Here is a 19,731-nt window from a genome sequence, read left to right as displayed (position 1 = left end):
GGGCCAGGTCCGAAACTCAGGCATGTGCCTCGACTGGGAATCGAACCAGAGACATTTTGCTTTCCTGGACAAGGCTAAAGCAACCGAGCCATGCTGGTCAAGTACCTTTTAGCCTTATTTTTCAATGGGAGAACTGAGGTAAAGAAATTTGAAGCAATGTGTCTAAATAAATTACAGCTAGTAAATGACAGAGCTAAAATTCAAAAAAAAGTTTAAATGCCTAAACTATTCACTACTCCAGCCCAATGAAAATGCCAATGTTAATAAATTGACACCAAACTGCCACATGATACAATGTAAACAGGTATGGTCTCTACTATCCAGAAAATGTTCCTGTCCTAAACTGATGATTCTTCCAAAATTCCAGATAGCAAAATTTTTGATGTTAACAGAGACACTACTTCTTTTTAAACATCCATAATAATAATTTTAAAGATACCTTTATTTAGTCAGCATACCTAGAATTCACTATGGCTAGATTTAATATGAGCAAATCACTTCACTCTATTGTTCAAGATTTAGCATTTTCTTTTGAAATCCCCCTTTGATCTTAAATCTGGTTTCTCTTCTTAACCTACCAACACATTTTAAAAAATGTTTTTTTCTATGTATTTTATTTCAAATTTACCTTGTTTAAATTTAGTGAGTTTCTTTCTGATCAGTGTCAGCTTTTCTCTTTCTACCCTTCAACCATCATTACCAAACAATATTCTGCTGGTCAAAAAGTTTGTTACATTTCCATGTCCCAAAATGTAAGTGTGAAATTAACAATATTATAAGGTAGACTGCCATTCTAACAAAAGAAAGAAAAAATGTATAAAGTTCTATCACTATCCAGATTTACACAGACTATGCCTCTAGGGAAATTCTGAGAGTTCACCATGTGCCTGCTTGATACTTGGACTAATTGGAAATTCCTGCAAAGAGGGCAATTTATCTAGAGTTTATAGCTCTCACTGCTCTTCTTAGCACCACTATGAGGATTTTATGATGAATTATTAAATTTCTCTCTCCTTGTCACAAGTAAGCAACTCAGCAAAACCACACCTGCTCTCCTGAGCAAGGAGATTTTATAATAAGGACATGCAATTTAAAAATGACAATCTTTCTATCAGCTTTACCAAGCATCAGAAATTAAAATTTTAATAACATTTATAAGGACTTGAAACTGTTAACTGGAAACTATGAAACTGTAAATTCTACAATTATCTCAAAAATTCAGAAAATGAGAAAATGCTCAACCAATGGCTGAAATGCACTGTTTTCTCTATTATTTTAGTAGAACCCATCTACCAATCTACCGTTATCCCTTAAGAGTCCTCAACCCAGTTAGAGGAACTCACCAAAATATACTACCATAAAATTGTTAAAAGGAAAGTGGATTCCCTATAGTTTGCTCTTCTGCACTCTACATAGCAACAGTAGGCTTGGCAAACTTCAAACAATGTAAAACAGTTAAAAATACCCCAATTCTTAGATGCCCAATGGGGAGAATGGTAACATTAACTAACATTCAAATAAAAACTAGTTAAAATTTGTTCTAAATGCAAAAAAATAAAAATACAAAAAAGGAATGGGAGGATGGGGTCCTCAGGAAAATCCACAAACAGAATCCAAGCCCCTGCCCCTTCCAAAGAGCAATGCTCCTCCTCCGGGAACAGGCAGTGACAGCAGACTGGCCACAGTTCTTAAGCATTAATGACAAGATTGCTCCAGCCTTTCCCTGTCTGTACTAAAGGAAAACCCCTTTGTTTAAGAAGACCGTTTTCTTATTTTTTTTCTTGCTATTTTTTCCCTTTGGAAATGTACATTTTATTGGTTAGAAATTTGCCTTAGGATATGCCACATAAGGAAAATGATGTAATTTGACTTCAGCAATAGTTCACAATTTCAGGAAAACAAAAAGGCCAACACACTGCCATCCCTTTCAGGAGAAGTCACCAGGTACAGGGTGACAACCACTTACCTGCAATTCTGAAATCTGAAAAGCTCCAAAAATACACGTTTCTCTTTAACCTTGTGGCAAACTCAACTGGCAGCAAAATCTGACATATACAACTTGAGACTTCATGGTATTCTTGATGTGGTATGGAAATGCTAATGTGTTTAATTAGAGGACATTGCTCATGACCCCAAAAAGGGTATTACTTACTATATCTATACTGTATTTCTTCCTTAAAATCTCAAAAATTTTGAGTATCAGAACAGTCTGACTCCAAGAACTACAAATAAAGAACTGCAGAACTGTTCTCCCTGTTGTTTGCTCCTAGTCTTTGCACGCTAGGAGCACAATTTGACTCATGACCATCTGAATGACTGAATATTTCTGTGTTCAAGTACAGGGTTGGAAGCTGTGCAGACAGTATCTGGATACTGTTTCGGTTTTGTAAGTGATGAGGAATGAACACAATATAAAAGCCTTTGACTAGTCTCTGACACTAAATAGAGGAGATGATACCAATTTTGGGACATGTCATGAAAGATGCAGATGAAGCCCTGGCTGGCGTAGCTCAGTGGATTGAGCGCTGGCTGCAACCAAAGTGTTGCAGGTTCAATGCCCAGTCAGGGTACATGCCTGGGTTGCAGGCCATGACCTCCAGCAACCGCACATTGATGTCTGTCTGTCTGTCTGTCTCTCTCTCTCTTCCCTCTCTAAAAATAATAAATAAAATCTTAAAAAAAAAGATGTAGATGAGTAAAAAAAATCAAAAAGTTCGTATCTTTTTAATGAACTCAGTGATACCAATATCCACACAAAAAATAACTAATTATAAACAGGGAATAGCTATTATACCCCATTCATTTCCTACATCATGAAGCCAATCCACAGTGGTTGGTATTTAAGTAACCAAAGAACACAAAGTTAGTGATATGATCATTTGGATATGCTACTTAAATTTTTTTAAAATTTGTTTGCTGTTACAAAGGAAGATCCTCTAATGTGCTCCTTTTCATTAGAATATAGACTCTATCAGAGCAGGAATTTGTTAATTTTTTGTTTCAAAACTTCTATCCGCTATTTCTTGATTTATATGTATTGATTCCACAGAGTTAAAAAAAATTCTACATGTTGAACTTCTTTACTGATTCATTTAAATATAAATTATGACATTTATGAGACAAATTCTCTTTATCCTGCCCCCTCTCTAGTTTCTAGTTTTTTTCTTTAAACAGTCAATTTTTTTTGATACACAAGTCTACACTTGATGCCACCAATTCTTAACCTCCCATTAATTCCACTTACCCACCGAAGTCTTTTCCACTCCCACTACTCCAAAATACTCATCAAGTTTACACAATAACCTCTTTGTTGCTAAATCCAGAAACCATGTCTTTCCTTTATCTGACATCACTCCAGAATTTGGTAGTGCTAACCACCTCTTCCTGAAATTCTCACTTTTCAATTTACAGGGGCACTAGTTTCACCTGGTTTTCCTCATGCCTCTGCTCCTCTGTCCACCCCTAATAGTAAATAGTAAATAACATTTACTATTGCATAGAGGTTAATCGTTGCTCATGGATTTTTGTCTTTGTTCATTGCCATATTCCCAACATAGAAAGCTCTTACTACATACTTATTACATGAACATTCCTTATCTTTTCTCCATATTCCCCTCCACCCCCACATCTTCAACTAACTTCTTAAGAATGACTCTTACTCCAGCCCAGCCTTCTCTAAAGTTCCAAATCCTTACATCCAAATGCCTATTATGGCTGCCTCTGAACTAGAGTCATCATTTCCTCCTCTCCTCAAACCAGTTCTTCCTCTAATTCAAGATATCACCTATAAAGCTAGAAGTGACATTTCCTTTTCCTCACTCACAGTCTGTCTCCAAATTCTATTGATTCCACCTTCTCATTTAATAGGAAATATGTAGATACATGCCTCCATTTAGAAAAGATCCCATAATGAGACAATCTTCATTTCATTTTAGAAAGCAAATTGTTTTTGAGATCTCTACCAAGATTTCTCACAAGGTCTTCCTTATCTCTAAGGTATAAGAACTTTTGCAACTTGCCTCTAAAAATATACAAATTATATATGCATACTACTAACAGGTAGGGCTCCACTGTATTCCACCCATGCAGGGCCAAAAGACCCTTTAAATATTTGCAAAATTGCCCTCAGGGAACCCCAGGCCTTAATTAAAAGCACATCCCACTACAATATAGGCAATATTATTCCATACTTTCCAAATTTCCCTCTAAGTTTTTAAAATGGAAATTTTGTCTCAATGTCTACTGTATCAACAATCCTAGCTCTGCTTATTATCCTTTTATAGACTTTTTCAGTAGCAGTCCCTTTAGTTACTAAGTAAAAACAAGTCCTAAGGGACATCTCCACTGCTGCTAAACCCTCAATCACTTGTACTTACATCCTCCTAAAGCCACCCTGTTTTGCCTGAGTTTCCCCATACATCCCTTGGTTCACAGCTCAACTGCGTGGTAAAAAGATTTAACTTTGCTCATTAGCCCCATCATCTCATTCACTGAATACATATTATCTATATGGGTTTTCTTGATCTAGTGATTAAGTCAAACTTATATCCATTTTCATAACAAGGAAGAGCTAAAACCTTAAATTGAAAACCGATACCATAACCCTCACCACTTTACTTAATATATGTCTTGTGGCTAAGAAATAGGTCCAGTGCTTCTAGTCACCTGCTGAATGCTGCCTTTTTCATTTTTACATTAAAATATGCATTTGTGCATTAGAGTCTCCTTTGTGAGATCACAAAAATTAAAAAATTTTGTCCAGGACAAACAGGAAAACAAAACTGAAAAAAAAAAAAAAAAGATGAGGCTGGGGACATAATTGATAGTGCTATTACTAAGTGGGTCACAAAAGTACTTACAGAGAAAATAAAGTACAAGCTTAAGAGAAAGAGCTGTATGGTCATAGTCTTTTCCTTCTTTTCTTTACCCCTTACTTCCTGGAAACAAATTAAGCTTAGAGGGTTAAAAGCAGTGCCTTTGCACATAGTAAGTGACGTACACCTTACACAGTGCACAAGGCACTGAGGTCTGAGAGATCACAGTTCCTTTCCTCTGGGGAGAGAAAAGTCTAAGTGTTATAGCAGCGTTACAAACACAATACTACTGGAAAAGACGAACTGCAAATAAGTATGTGGGTCTGGGGCATAAAGAAAGATGTGTGTCTTGACCCTCAATCTTGAAGGACAAGTAGGAAAGGGGGAAAGGTCACTAAGGAAATGAGATTAGCATGTGTAAAGACTCAGAGAGCCCTGGCTGGTTTAGCTCAGTGGATTGAGCGCAGGCTGCAAACCAAGGTGTCACAGGTTCGATTCCCCGTCAGGGTACATGCCTGGGTTGCAGGCCATGACCCCCAGCAACCGCACATTGATGTTTCTCTCTCTCTCTCTCTCTCTCCCCCCCTCTCTAAAAATAAATAAATAACATCTTTAAAAAAAAAAAGAATGAATATCTCTAAACTTAAAAAAAAAAAAAAGACTCACACACAAAAGAACTTAGGGCACAGGTGGCAAACACAAGACCCAGCTGGCAGAATCCAGCCCCGCACCCTGTTTTATCAGCAGTGCTGAGCTCCTTGTGCCTAGTCAAGGAGTAGTTACTTTTATACAGTCCTAAAATTACATTCGGCCCTTTGAAGGCAACCATGAGGCTGATGTGACCCCCAGTGAAAATGAGTTTGACACCACTAATTTAGGGGATTCACAGTTGTTTGAGTCGAGTACAGGGTGCTTACAAAGGATTAAGCAGAAATGAGATGGAACAGGAGAGATTCATGAAACTACAGCACAAAAGAACTTGTATGGGAACACTGGATACTTGAAGTTCTTCGTCACTGCTTTATATCCAGAACCCAAGACTGTCTGCTCCTTAGTAGGTTCCAATTCTAAACTTAAATATAAAAGAGGGTGTGTGGACTTTTGGTGATTATCCCTATTTCTTCCTACATAGAACTCCCTATAATGATATTTTGACAACTTCTTTAACAAGGAATACCCCAGCAACCTTGTTCTACCTATCAGCCCCCACTTCTAGGAACCCCAAGCTGTCTGTCATCAAACTGCATCAACACAGCACTGTCAGGTGCTAACCCCTCTTTGTCTTCACCCCATATTAACCTGGTGAGCAGCTTGAAAAAACCTCCCTATTGAGATGGGAGGGGAAAAAAGTTCCTTTGATGGCACTGCAAGAGGAAACAGGACCCTCAGGTTGTTGTTACTACAACTTACAGAAACAAGTCTCATTACTGAGTGTGTCCTATGCCTTCAACATTCATACAGCTTTGTTCCCATTCCCCAAAATTCTGTTGCCCAATTAAGTATATGGGCTAGATATGTTCTGCCAATTCTCTCACAGCACAGCTCTGAAAGTGGGCTTTCTAAGTATTTAATTCAAGAGCCACATTCTAAGTTTTAAAGAAAAGCAGAAGGTGGTGGCCTCCAGAGATTTATGTAGTCCCCAGGCACACACCATTACATTCCACCACAGAGGCTCCTATCACCAGCTGTCCTGATAAAAAGCTGTCATAGTAAAACCAATTAAGGAAAGGACACTCAAGGCAACTTTTCAGATGGAAGTGCTGAACCCTGTCTAGCCTTACCCATGTATGAGTTAGGCTCCAAGTCAAGTTAAACATAAATCTCCACAGGGTCTCTCCTTTCCATTAGCTAATCTATGCTGTATGACAGGTGCCCATATGTCCCCAGGTGAAAGCAGCCCATACTATCCTTTTGGTATTTCTTGACTGGGAAAGACTTACTAGCTTGGCAACAAATGGAAAAAGACTGCCTCAATCCACTGCTTCCTTCTGATGTATCATTTTTGAAGAAAATGCTTTGAAAGTTTGTACTTGGTTGTAGGCATTGAAATGTCTCTTCCATGTCCACTTGGGAACTGCATATACTGAGATAAGATATTTAGGCTATAGGTTAGGAAGTCTGAAGTTCGCTGAAACTGCTATGCCAGAGGCTTTTTTGTTCCATCACCTTCCCATGCTAGGATTCTCAGACTTGAACGGAAAAGCAGAGGAATGTAACAAGCCCACAAAGTCTTCAGTGGGATCAGCTTGTACCAGCTCTAGGCTACTCTTGACTTCTACCGAGTTAAGGTTACACCAGGTAGTACAAAATTCAGACTAAATGCAGATTGGCAATAAGCAGAGAATAATGTGCAAATTAAGGCATGGGGTTATAAACACACAATGTATCACTGTGTACTCTTTTAGGTGGTCTCAGGTACAACAGCCACTGTAGACATGTGCACTTGGCAATGCACAATCATCAAGGAGGAGAGTTAACCTCTAAGAATTCAGCTGCTGGGGAAACTGAGAGAGCTAAAGCTGGTTTGGGAAAGACAGTGAAGTAGAATAGAAAGTGTCAGAAACTAAACTGTTCAAAGTGGGGAAGGAAGGGCAGCATAACACAGATATAACGGCTAGCCAAAGACGAAATACTTTGCAGCAAGGAAGACAGCAAACCTGATTCCAGGGTGGCAGTGGACCATAACAGAGCCCTCGCATGAGAATCACATGAATGGTCTGGTAAAAAAGAGATTGAAGGGCCCTCCATTCCCCAGTTTCTAATTCAATGTGGCTAGGGTAAAGCCCAATAATTTACATTACTTACAAGTTCCAAGGAGATATTAATGCTGCGTGTTTCAGGAGACCACATTTTCAGAACCACTGGGCCAGCATTCTTGGGATCTGAAGTTTCAGAGCCCCAGACATATGAGGTGGGAAAGGCTCCATGAGAGCGACATGGGCACAAAGAAGTGCAAGGGAAACACTCAGCACCACAGAACAGGAAGTCAGACAATTCGTCAACTATATCGTAGTAGTAACAGTAACATAACTAAAACTGTATGCCAGGCACTCACTGTGCATAATGCTCTCCTTACATGCATTATTTTTCTTCATCCTCAAAACAACCCACTGTAGTAGATATCACTATTATCCACATTTTTCAGATGAGGATGCTGAGAACAAAGATGTTAGTTAGGTGATCTGCCCTAAGCAACAGGCTTATATATGATGACACAAGGCTGAAATCTTTGGCTTACTACTCCATCACTCAGCACCGACATAAGTAGGTCTCCTCCTCGTACAGATACTGCCTGTAACAATGCTTCTTTTGATCAAAATAACACTTTTAATGCTAATTCTAAACTTGCTTTTCCATAGTAGAAAGGTAATTCAGGTTAACTCTTCACTTCACAGACAATCCTAAAACAAGATAAATCTAAACACAATTAAAGAGGAGGCAGGCTACCTGGTCTTCTGAAGCCCAAGTTTGCTTGTTTATTTATCTGCTGTTTCCAGCCTGGACACCGGCAAATGCTAAGGGAACTCTTACCAACTTTCAGTCTCCAGTGTTGCATGTGGAATAATAGTCTTTCCCCAATTTTTTCCTTCTCCATTTATCTCAAGTAATTGTTGTAAGGATTATAAGTGAAAATAGGTAAAGTGGTGTTGCAGTTAGACTTAGCGGAATTAATTATATTACCTTTACATGCAAGCGTATTGTGGGATCGTGAGCTCAACGGAGAGGTGGTACTAGAGGGCCAAGTGAGGGAGCTATCACGTTTTTGGAGGTTGATCAACTTACGAAAGGATAAAGGATGACAGAGGAAGAGCAACACATACTGAAGAACAAAGAGTCCCCAAGACTAAATACTAGGAAGAATCATCACTTACGGGGCAAATATATGAAAAAGAAACTGACATTTCAGAGAAGCCGTAACAGGGAAACTACGCCAAAGCGCATGAGTGGAACTTGCACTATTTTTTAATTAAGCACAGTTCATTAAATACAATCCCATGTCCTGCGACCCGAAAGAGGCCTCCAGCCCAGACGACTCGAGAGACTCTTAAATGATGGGCGACTGAAACACAGCACACAGTAGAAAGAACCTACGCTGGTGCCGGATTTCAGCAACAAAGATACTGCAGAACCTTACTAGGAGGCTAAACCCCTCCGCGCACGCGAAAAGGGATTCACGGCAGCCCCTTCCCCACCCGCTCAGACTCCTCCGCCGGACCGGTTCTCACACTCCAGCCTCGCGGGCCGCCGAACGGCGGGAAGAGCCCCGCGCACCCCGGTGCCGCCTACGGCTGTACCAGCGAGCCCGCACCCACTCCTGGGTCCAGTCTCATTCCCCATCCGGTCCGGTAACCCACCACCCGCCCTCTGGTTCGCTGCCTGTGACGAGTCCACAGACTTAGGTATTTACCTGGAACTCCACCGCGCCGCCATTACACCGGATGTACGTCACTTCCCCTTCCCGGCCCAGGCAGGAGAAAGGCGGAACGTGAAATACATAAAAACCTCTTGCTACCTTGGCTTTGACACGTTATCGCAGTAATTTATTTTAAAAACCGTGTCGTAATACCAGATTCAGAGCAGTCGGTTCGGCCACGCTTTTCCCTTTCCAGGTCGTCAAGTTAACCCAAACTACAAAGTCCAGCATCCAACGTCTGTGAAGGTGGAAATGGCGTAAGCAAGTATAATTTAGGCTGATAAGGCCGCAGTGTACGTCGGGAATTGTAGTTCTTTGGATAAGCGCCAGAGAGTACATTCAGATGGCTGGTCGGGGACCTGGTTGTGAGTAGGACGAAACAAAATCTTACTTGAAACCGTTTCTTCATGGTTGCAAACAGTAGACGGTCGCAGTCATTTCCCGTGAAATTCTCGAAAAGAGCAGACACCTTTTTTTCTGACTTTTTACAGTAATTAGACCGAAAATCAAAGCAAAAATATTACTGTTACATGCCTACTAAATTCCAAGATTTCAAGGCCAAAGTGAATGGGAGAATGTTGGACCATAAACAAAGAAAAATAATGAGGAGACGCTAAATCTGTAGAGAAAGGGATGCTTCTATTTTTGGTGAGGCACCAGCTCGTGAGCCGTTGTGGGGATGAAGAGATTTCCTGGCAAACTTGGAAATAGCGGCCGGTGCAGGGATCAGAGGTAATCTAAGTGTTTTCTTAGGCTTTACTTTACGGTAGTAACAAAACCTTAAAGTTCACCTACTTGTAACGGTTTTGGAATCTGTATTTCCCTAAAACAAGGGTATCTTTATGTTCCTCAGCACTTCACAAACTAGGCTTGGCTTCTCCAAACACTTTTTTTTTATTTTGCAATTTTAGTGTGCTAGTGCTACCTACCGTTTCCTAGAGGCAGACGAGTGTAATGATTACGGAAGAAGTAATACGGAAAAGTAAGACGAGTGTAATGATTACTGGAGCTGGATTACTTAGGGTGAAGTTATGAATCTGTTGATGTACTTGTGGATGACTGACTGTGGGGCATGTTATTTCACACTGTTGTGCCCATTTCCTGATCTGTAAGGTAGGGATAATAGTACCCACCCACAGAACAGTTTTAAGAATTTAATCAGTTGATACACTTGATGCATTTGAGGTAATTCCTACTGTGTAATAGTACTATCCATTCTTTTTCATATTTAAGCTATTTGGCTATAGTTAAAGGTGCATTTTGGTGCCTTAAAATATTTAAGTGAGTTGATTTCAGTTGAACCAATGCAGGGTGCAGGAGATGCATCTGATAAACATTTGTGTGCATACCTGAAAAAAACACAGTACCATCTCTGCAGTTATCAATAGACATAGGAAGGTTTGAGTTGAACCTAACGGAGCTGAATGGAGCTGGAAAACACCAGGTTTGTTATTTGGGTCCCTGAGGAAGCAAACAGTGAGATCGAGTTAAGAATGTGAAAAGGTGAAAAGAAATGGAGGGAACTGGATGGAGCAGGGGTAAGAGTCCCACACTGGGACAAATTGGTAGGTCCCTGTAACACAGTCTTGATTAGCCACTGAGTGGAGCCACCCCAAGAAGAATGTGGCCTCAACTCTGGACCTGAGGTGGACTTGAAAGTGTTAAGAGTTGAAGGCTGTCATCCAAGGACACTCCCCCTGGTATGGAAAAGGGCCTTTTGTTGAAGTGGTATCTGAGCAGCACATCTCTGTGTCTGTCATAGTTCACACCTTACACCATGTAGATCCACTCTTCATACACATTCAGGGAACAGTGTCTCCAGGGCTCCAGTGGGCCTCTTTCTGAAGAGAAACCAAGAGGAGAGAAGTTAGTGTGCAAACTACGGCCCCCATCTTTGCAACTGGTCTTGTGTCACAGCTGAACTCATTTCATCTCTCTTCCACTATTCATTCTAAATTCTCACTCTCTGCCTGACCTCAGCAATTAAACTGGTTGTGTGAAAACTTTAATTCTTGAGAAATTTGAGTCCCTGGTAATAATCTCCTTCTCAGACAGGTGTTGCTGTACTTGCCCATTTACAGTCACTATTGGACAAGGTTGTCCTAAGAGATGCCCAAGTGAATCACATGAGTACCACACATATGATCGTTTTCCCCCAGCGTGTAACATCAAGCCTTCCTCCTCCTGCTGATCAGGGTTAGCATCACCTGCCAAGGTGTTTACTCATTGCCTCCTTGTCCCTAAATTCAAGAAGTCCAAAGTGCTAGGCAGCAGATGAAGCTTAGTTCAGTAGGACCCCTGCTGTGTCCCCTAGCAAGACTGTACTATCTTTGGGGACAATGACCTCTACTTCCACAAAGCTCAGAGTTGTAGGAGCAGGAAACACTATCTCTCCCAGTAGGTAATGGAGAATGATGGGAAGTTGGGCTATTTATGTTAATCCCTTGTTTCCTGGACCCATGTATTGTTCTTACTGGGGACTCTGAGCCATATCAAGGTCTACCGCATCCTGAGGAACAGCGCCTCATTCTTGCTGAGTATTATTCCCTAGGAGGTACTTGAACTTCAGCCTTGGCAGGCCATTCCAGTGCTCTGTTAGGCCAGCAGCTTCTGGGACCTTCAGGATGTGATATAAGCAGTGGAGGCCATGGTCACAGGTACCCTCCTGCACCACCTTTGCTGTGAAGTGTTTTTCCTGGTTGGATGCTATTACATAGCATCCACTGTATTAGCATAGAATGTATTACATAGTATTACATTCTATGTCTGTGGACCAGACATTTTGTAAGTTCCCAGATAGTGGTGCTGGACGAAGATTGGTAGATAGGAAATGCAAATACATACCCAAAATACGTCACCTATTTCCATGAAATGAAATTGCTGCCCCTTTCTGGATGGGAAGGTCCCAGTGTAGTTAACTTGCCACCAAATGGCTCCTTGATCTCCTAAAGGAATGATGACATATTAGAAGCTGTATACTGGTATCTCTTGTTGTCAAGCTGAGTTATCATTTGATGCAATAGACTGGTCAGCTGTGGTAAGTGGGTTTTATGATAATGGGCCCATACATAAACTCTGTGTTTACTACCATGACCATTTCATTCACATGTGTGTCGTGCTGCACTGGGAGGGCCACTGGCAGACAGGCTACCACCAGCCAGATGAGGAATTTTGTCTACTTAGTTCAAAGCTTCTTCCATAATGTATTCTTTCTGGTGCACATTGATACGTGATAAAGAGATCTTCATGCTTTTTGCCTACCTTCACATCAGTATGTAGTTTATCTGTGTACCTCTAACCTTCTAAAACTCCCCTGTCTGCAATCTCTTAAACATCTTTCTCTTTAGACCTCTGACTGGCCAGCCAGGCTATTTGCCATTGCCTGTTAGTCTGTTTGTGTTCCAGCATCAGGCCATGTTTTCTTCCACACAAGTGGATGGCCAGGCACACCATCTGAAGCTCTACCATTAGGAAATTGTCCTTTTCTTCTGCTTCCAGTTCTGTTCCTGAGTGGGGCTGTAATGTAGCTGCCATTCAGTTTCAGCTTCCATCCACATACTTAGCCAACTCATCTGTAGACTAAGCTTGGCTATTTTTTCTTCCTTCAGCTGGTGTTCAAGACACCAGTCCTACCTGATATCGCCAACAGTGTGAGCTGAGAGGGGGTTTGATGTAACTGTGGTGGCAACGTTGAGGTCTGTACTACTTGCTCATGTAGACTGTGCCCTCTGGTCTTCCTTGTTTTTCACCCCTGTAATACTTTCATCTTGTGATGAATTGCACTTGGCCCTTGCCCCCAGAATTTCTAACATGGTGGGTTCAACAAGACATTTCATTTTGTGTCACTTAATGGCCCATGGTCCAGCATTTCTTCTTTACCAGAAGCATGCCAAGAGCTAATTTTTAAAATATATGCAAACTTGCTCCAGAACCCCATGAGCCTGAACTGGGATTTTTCTCTAAGATTTCCATAAACTCCATACTGCGTTTTTTTCCCCCAAAACCAATAACTGTAATATCATAGGATCTGCCAGATCCTGTAGCTCAAGTGTCAAGGGTGCTTACACCATTGCTCAGAACTGCTGCAGAGCCCTTTCTTTTGCCAGGCTGTTAAGCTGTCAGCTTTTTATGTTACCTGGTATATGGGCCAGAAAAATATCCCTGGGTGTGGAGTATGTTGCTCACAGAACCCAGAGCCACCTCCTACACACTGTGCTTTCTCCTTCCTTGCAGGGCAGTGGTCCCCAATCTTTTTGGGACCAGTTTCGTGGAAGACAGTTTTTCCAGGGACTGGGGGGTGGGGGTGGGAGAGGGGTTAGACAGGAGGCAAAGCTCAGGCAGCAATTTGAGCAAAGCTTCACTTGCTTGCCTGCCACTTACCCACCTGCTACGTGGCCAGTTCCTAACAGTCCATGGACTGGTATTGGTCCGTGGCCTGGGGGGTTGCGATCCCTGTTGTAGGGAATGTAAAGGGCAGCAAGTTTGTTTGTTTGTTTGTTTAATTTTTATTTTTTACTTTAAAGAGGATGTTCTAGCATGTCCTGAATACTGATCCTTTAAAATCTTTGATGAAGAGACAGGTTCCCGATTCTTCATAGGGTTGGTTTCCCGCTCTTCGGAGCACAAACCTCCAGCAAGCTAGCCACCTCTTGCTCAACTTGTTTGATCAACATGATGCCATTGATATAAAGGATCAATATGATAAACCATAGAATTTCCACTTGATTCAGATCTCTTTGGGCTATTATTATAAGAGACAGAGAGGTAACATAGCCCTGGGCAAAAGTATCAATGCATATTGTTGTCTGTCTGTATCATGTGGACCATTTCTAATTGTCTTTTCTTGATTGGGATAGAAAAAATTGCATTCTTGAAATAAATGGCCGTATTATCCTGTGTTAGCAATGATGTAATGCTTGGCATGGCAGCTGGAATTGGGGCTACTACTTGGTTGAACTGCTGGTAGTTTACAATCATTCTGCTAATTCATCTGGTTCCTGGAGATGGGATGGGAATTATTATTTCTGTATCCTTCAAATATTTCAGGATATCATTAATCTCCACCATTCCTATGGCATTATGATGTTGTTTGAGATTTACTTTATTGGTCAGGAGGGGAAGTTTCAAAGACTTCTACTTGGCCTTCTGTACTATAATAGCTCTTACTCTACAGGCCAATGACAGCAAATAGAAAATATTTCAACTGTGAAGAATATCAATCCCAATTACACACTTGGGACCACTGACTTGATCTGTAAACCAGACTCCGGCCATAACTCCACTTATTTCCTGACTTCCATACTCTTCCATTCCAATAGGCGAGTTGTGATATATCAATATCAACTCTGACCCTGTATCCAGTAGTCCTCAAAATATGTGGCTATTCCCCTTTTTCCAGTGCATGGTCATTCATATAAGAGAAAGTAGGTCCCTTGGTGAAAGGTCCACAGGAATCATTACAATGTATATTTGACATAGTGTTGCATGGTGGTGCTTCTTGAAATCTAGCCAAGTCTTCAGTTAATTGTTTGAAAACTGGCACAGGTCTAGGAACTGGGCAAGGGATTGTGACTTTTTATTGAGATTACCCACCTCAGCCTTCTGCTCATCCATTCTTTCTTCTGTGTACGCTAAGCAACTGTCACTGGCTAATCATATATTTTACTCCTAGTGACACCATGTTCTATGAACCATCTTCACAACTCCCTCATGGCTGCTGCTCCAACATTCTGGTCACTGTAATTGTGACCCCCCAACCCCAGCTTCTAAGGGTTAAATGTTGCTTAAGCCTCTGTTGCTTCAAGTACCCATCATCCTCACTGCCCTTAATGAACCAAGTTTTGTGCAGCCTATCCTATAGTCAGGCCTGATCTGTGAAGAGGAGCCAGTGCTGGGTGTCTTTGTGATGCTGGTGCCCTTCTTACTAGCACATTCCTGTCGGTCTTCAGAAATATGTCCTCTGGGCTCTTCTGTGGAAAATAATTTTCTTGTTGGTTTTCTGGCTGCATATACTATATGGAATCCAGCATGGCACGTCCTCTTGCCTGGGCTTTTTATTTCCTTTCTCTAGGGTCAGCTGTGGTAATGTAGGCATTTCATTTTCCCCAGCACGACCAGGCTTTCTCCAGGTGTCCAGAAGTCACCTGGGGCAGAGGATTTACTCTGTCCCTTTGGGTTCATTCCACAGTGTTTACTCCTACATCCAAAGAAAGATCCCCAAAGTCAATGAACTCTTCCTATGTTGTAGTATGTTTCTGTGATCTCTGCCAGTGAAAAATTTTAGCAATCGCACTACTACATTGTGCTAAGGACTGGTTGTGCCCCATTTCTCACCTGGGATAGGCTTGTTTTTACCAGTTAGGCAGTGAGGGATCCAGTCCCAACTTACCACTTTTTTGGGTCATTCCTGCTATTGTTGTGCTAGTTGGGTCCTCTGAGAAGTGAACAGAGATAGAAACAGAAGTATAAACAGTTTATTGGGAAATATACCTGTGAAAGGAAAAGGCAGGGAGCAAGATTGGGCAGGAATGGTTGACAGACAGCAATGAAGATCTGACAGAGACTTGGAAAGCCTAACAGAAAGGTCTACACTGAGGATTACCTATTAAAAGAGTCTTGCATTGGGCAGAAGTCTCAGCCCTGTAGCACATCTTGCTTGGTCATTAGGCAAGGCCAACCCAAGAAAAGCATGGCCTGAGCTCTAAAACTGAGGCCAGCCTGAAAGAGTTAATAGTTGGAGGCCACAAGTCCTTTCCTGAAGAAAGGTCTGAACATCAGAAGGGTGCACTTCTATATCTGCCACAATAGATATCAGCACTAGAGAGATGTGGAAAAAAGTTAGGTTTATTTGGTGTGCTGCATACTTCTCAATTATTTCACCACTAATTGCATGGGAAGAATTCAGATTAGAGCCTTCCCTAGGTTAAGTTCATTTAAAATTTTCAGAAATTGTAGATTTTAAAAGAAGGCCCTGGACATTATCACTGCCCTCACTATCCATAATAGGTTCTTAGTTCATGGGAAATATTGATTAAACCCTTATGAAATATCTAATAGGGAATTTTTTATTCTGATATTATTGCTACTGTAATAAACTGACCACAGCAATTCAGTCTCATTATTAAGCAGGTTTCTGCTTCCTTATGAAGCTTACCTGACAATCTGGTTTAGGCAACAGGCTAGTGATTATGTCTTCTACAAAAAAACAGTCTCAAAGACCTGTGGAAAAGACTGCACTATGTGCTCTGAACTATGGGTATTTCAAAGAACAGTCTTTGTTGTTGTTGTTTTGGAGTAATATTCCATAGTACATTTATACCACTGTTGGGAACTGCCCTGCCTGGTTTCAGAAGCTGTAAAGACCCCATGGCAAAGGCTGAGTGAGAGACCTTGGGACCCTAAACGACTAAGGAGACAAAGCTTATCTCCCTGGCAGGGGTGCCACCTCTGCCCCCTTGTACTTCACCCTGCTTGGCTCCAGGCAGATGACTGGTTAGCCAATGATGGGTAAGAGTCCTCAAGAGAGGGATGACCTAAGACAGGCACAGTCACAAAGAGCCCTCAGGGAAGGACTTGGGGGGCTATAGAAAAAGGGGGTGATGGACCCTTGCCCCTCAGCTCTGACATAGCCTGAGTCCTCATTCTGTCTGTAAGAAGTCTCCTAATCTCTTGGCTGCCTTACTTCCCCTGCCTGACTTAAGCCTGAAACAATGTTGGAGGTGGGTGCGGCCCTATGCTAGAAAGGGGGGTTCCCTGGTGATCAGGTCTAAGAAAGAATGCATAAAATCCTATGAAACCTGCTTTATTAATACCCTTAATTTAAATGATAAGGGTCCAAGCATGAAATGAGTTTGTTTCCCCAAAGTTTTATGACCCTTTAGCTATCTGACCCTGACTCAAAATAAACCCTCAGAGTTCTTTGAATGTTATCTATTGTTTGATCATTACTGCCTGACAATGACTGATGAGCTTTACTATATGCCCTGTACTCCTATGCAAATAAACCTAATAAAAGCCCATTGAGGAACAGGCTCCTGGCCCTTCTCCTTTGAGAGTTCAGCCACCTTTCCTCCCCAAGCAGATCATGTCTTGGTAGACTTATTTTCATCCATGGTGGACAGGGGGCTCTGCGGGCAAAGCTCCCCCACGTACCACTTCTTTGTCCACTCATCTATGGATGGACACCTGGGTTGCCTCTCTATCTTGGCTATTGTAAATAATGCTGCAGTAAACATATAGGTGCATATATATCTTTTATAATTAGTGTTTTTATTTTTTCAGTGAAGAGCCACAAGTGAAATTGCTTGGTCATATGGTAGTTCCATTTTTAATTTTTTTGGAACCTCCATATTGTTTTCCATGATGGCTGCTCTAATTTACAATCCCACTAACAGTGCAGAAGGGTTCCCTTTTTTCACATCCTCACCAACACTTGTTATTTGTTGGCTTTTTGATAATAACCATTCTGACAGGTGTAAGGTGATATCTTATTGTGGTTTTGACTAACATTTCCCTGTTGATAGTGATGTTGAGCATCTTTTTATATGTTTGCTGACCATCTGTATATCCTCTTTGGGGAAACATCTATTCAGGTCTTCTATCCATTTTTTAAATTGGATTATTTGGTTTTTGATTTTGAGTTGTATGAGTTCCTTAGATATTTTAGATATTAACTCTTTATTGGATATACTATTTGCAGATATCTTCTCCTATTCAGTAGGTTGTCTCTTCTTTTGTTGATAGTTTCTTTCACTGTGCAGAAGCTGTTTAGTTTGATGTAGTCCTACTTTCAGAGACAGAACACAAACTGATGGTTGCCAGATTGGAGGCTGATAGGTGGATGCATAAAAAAAAGTGAAGGTGAATAAGAGGTACAAGCTTCTAGTTTATAAAATAAATAAGCCACAGGGATGTAGTGTATAGCACAAGAAATATAATCAATAATATCATAATAACTGCACAGTAATAGCTACTGGACTTACTCTGGTGATAACATCATAAGGTATGTAAATGTCAAATCATTATGTTGTACAACTGAAACTAATATAATATTGTATCCCAACTGTACTCTAGTAGAATAGGGCAGCTCTGTACAAAAGCAGATATACTTCATCAAAGCTAACTGCTTCATCCAAGGCCCAGTAAAATAACAATTAATTACAGTGAACTTAATAAACTATTGAGGGAAATTTTAATGGGGTAATTTATACAGAATAGTTTTGGTATTTTAATGTTCTGTCCTTGTAAACATATAAGAGAGCCCTTTCCTTTTCTTCTGAAGCTATTTCAATTCTTCAATTTAGTTCACTCTGCCTTTGGGATCTAATTCTCACTGATGTGTAAGAATTGAGAAACAAATTATTTTACTGAATCTCCTTGCTCTCATAGCAAGATAACTTTTTATTGAAAAGAATATTTTCTTCTTTTACCAGAGTGTAATTGGACAAATCAGTTGTGCAACAAGGTTGTTCTCGTGGTGGCACATTTCAGAGTGATTCTCATTTAATCATGTATCAACAGGGTTGACTTTACATGTTATGACCAGCTCATGAATGAAAGAGTGTTGACTTTAACTTCGAAGGGCAGTCAGCTGAGTAATGGCCATTTCCTTGGAGACCAGAGGACCTGGAAACCCTGTACTGACCTAAGGATCCTCACTTGTCTCTTTTCCTAAAAAGCCTAGATGCCCCATTAGGGAACAGATGGGTGGGGATGGGTCTGGCACACTAGAAGATTTGCTTAAATACCTGAGTACTACTTAGGGTTTTTTGTTTTGTAGGGGGACAGCAATACTAACCTGCAAGGGGGTGTTTGGAAATGTGTGAGGGTGGTTAAGGTGGTGATGTCATCATGCCATAATCTGGCACTTTGCAGAAGGAGGAGGCAGGGAGGAGGAGGGGGCACAGGATGCTAAATGTCTGCTGAGCTCCAGGAAGAGCTGTCCCACCTAACATGCCACTTGAGTCATCAGAGAAATGCAGAAAGAGGTTAAGTCATCCCATCCATTTAGGGTTAGAGGAGTGGCTTAACAGTTTTTGTTTTTTCTTGTCCCCCTCCCCCCACACACACACAACCCAATAGGTTGGGCTTTTTGAGGAAGATAAGATTAATTTAAACCAAATAAAGAATTGACTTTGGATCCCATATCCAAATTCTAGTGTGAATGGTTTTGTTACAGCTATACTTGAGAGCATAGTTAATCCAAATACAAAGTAATTGTAGGCATATTTTTTTTAAAGGTAGGAATATAGATTCCTGAAAGGAAAAAAAATAGCCTTTAATTAGTTTTCTTTAAGATGTGCTTTTGTCCAGGGTGCCTAAATCTCAGCTGATCATGTTATTCACACTAAAAAGCTAAAGCTTTGACCCATGGCTATGTGACTCATTTCATATCATATTTTGAACGTTTTAACAAGTCTCCAGTGCTTATGTAACCCACATGTAATAACTTAAAAGTGCTCTTGGAACTCTTTCTGACAGCTTCTATGAAAACACTTTAATTGG

General features: G+C 41.0%; 1 protein-coding gene across 3 annotated transcripts in view; it reads right to left on the bottom strand.

Moving 5' to 3' along the window:
- CWC22 (CWC22 spliceosome associated protein homolog) overlaps positions 1–9,423 on the bottom strand; it is a 54,449-nt gene extending 45,026 nt beyond the window's left edge. The window contains exon 1 of one of the 3 annotated variants that reach the window (XM_045831040.1): positions 9,223–9,423. The gene's annotated coding sequence lies outside the window, so the exon portion shown is untranslated. Of the gene's footprint in view, positions 1–7,619; positions 7,821–8,495; positions 8,985–9,222 lie in introns of those variants that run through there. The other 2 variants (XM_045831061.1, XM_045831050.1) reach the window with 2 other exon arrangements.
- Between the last annotated feature and the right edge of the window lie 10,308 nt (positions 9,424–19,731).

This window comes from Phyllostomus hastatus, unplaced genomic scaffold (genome assembly GCF_019186645.2).
Source record: "Phyllostomus hastatus isolate PE091 unplaced genomic scaffold, TTU_PhHast_1.1 phas_contig_1, whole genome shotgun sequence".
NCBI classification, from domain to species: domain Eukaryota; kingdom Metazoa; phylum Chordata; class Mammalia; order Chiroptera; family Phyllostomidae; genus Phyllostomus; species Phyllostomus hastatus.
The sequence above is the reverse complement of the archived record's forward strand: the minus strand, read 5'-3'. Positions and strand labels throughout refer to the sequence as shown.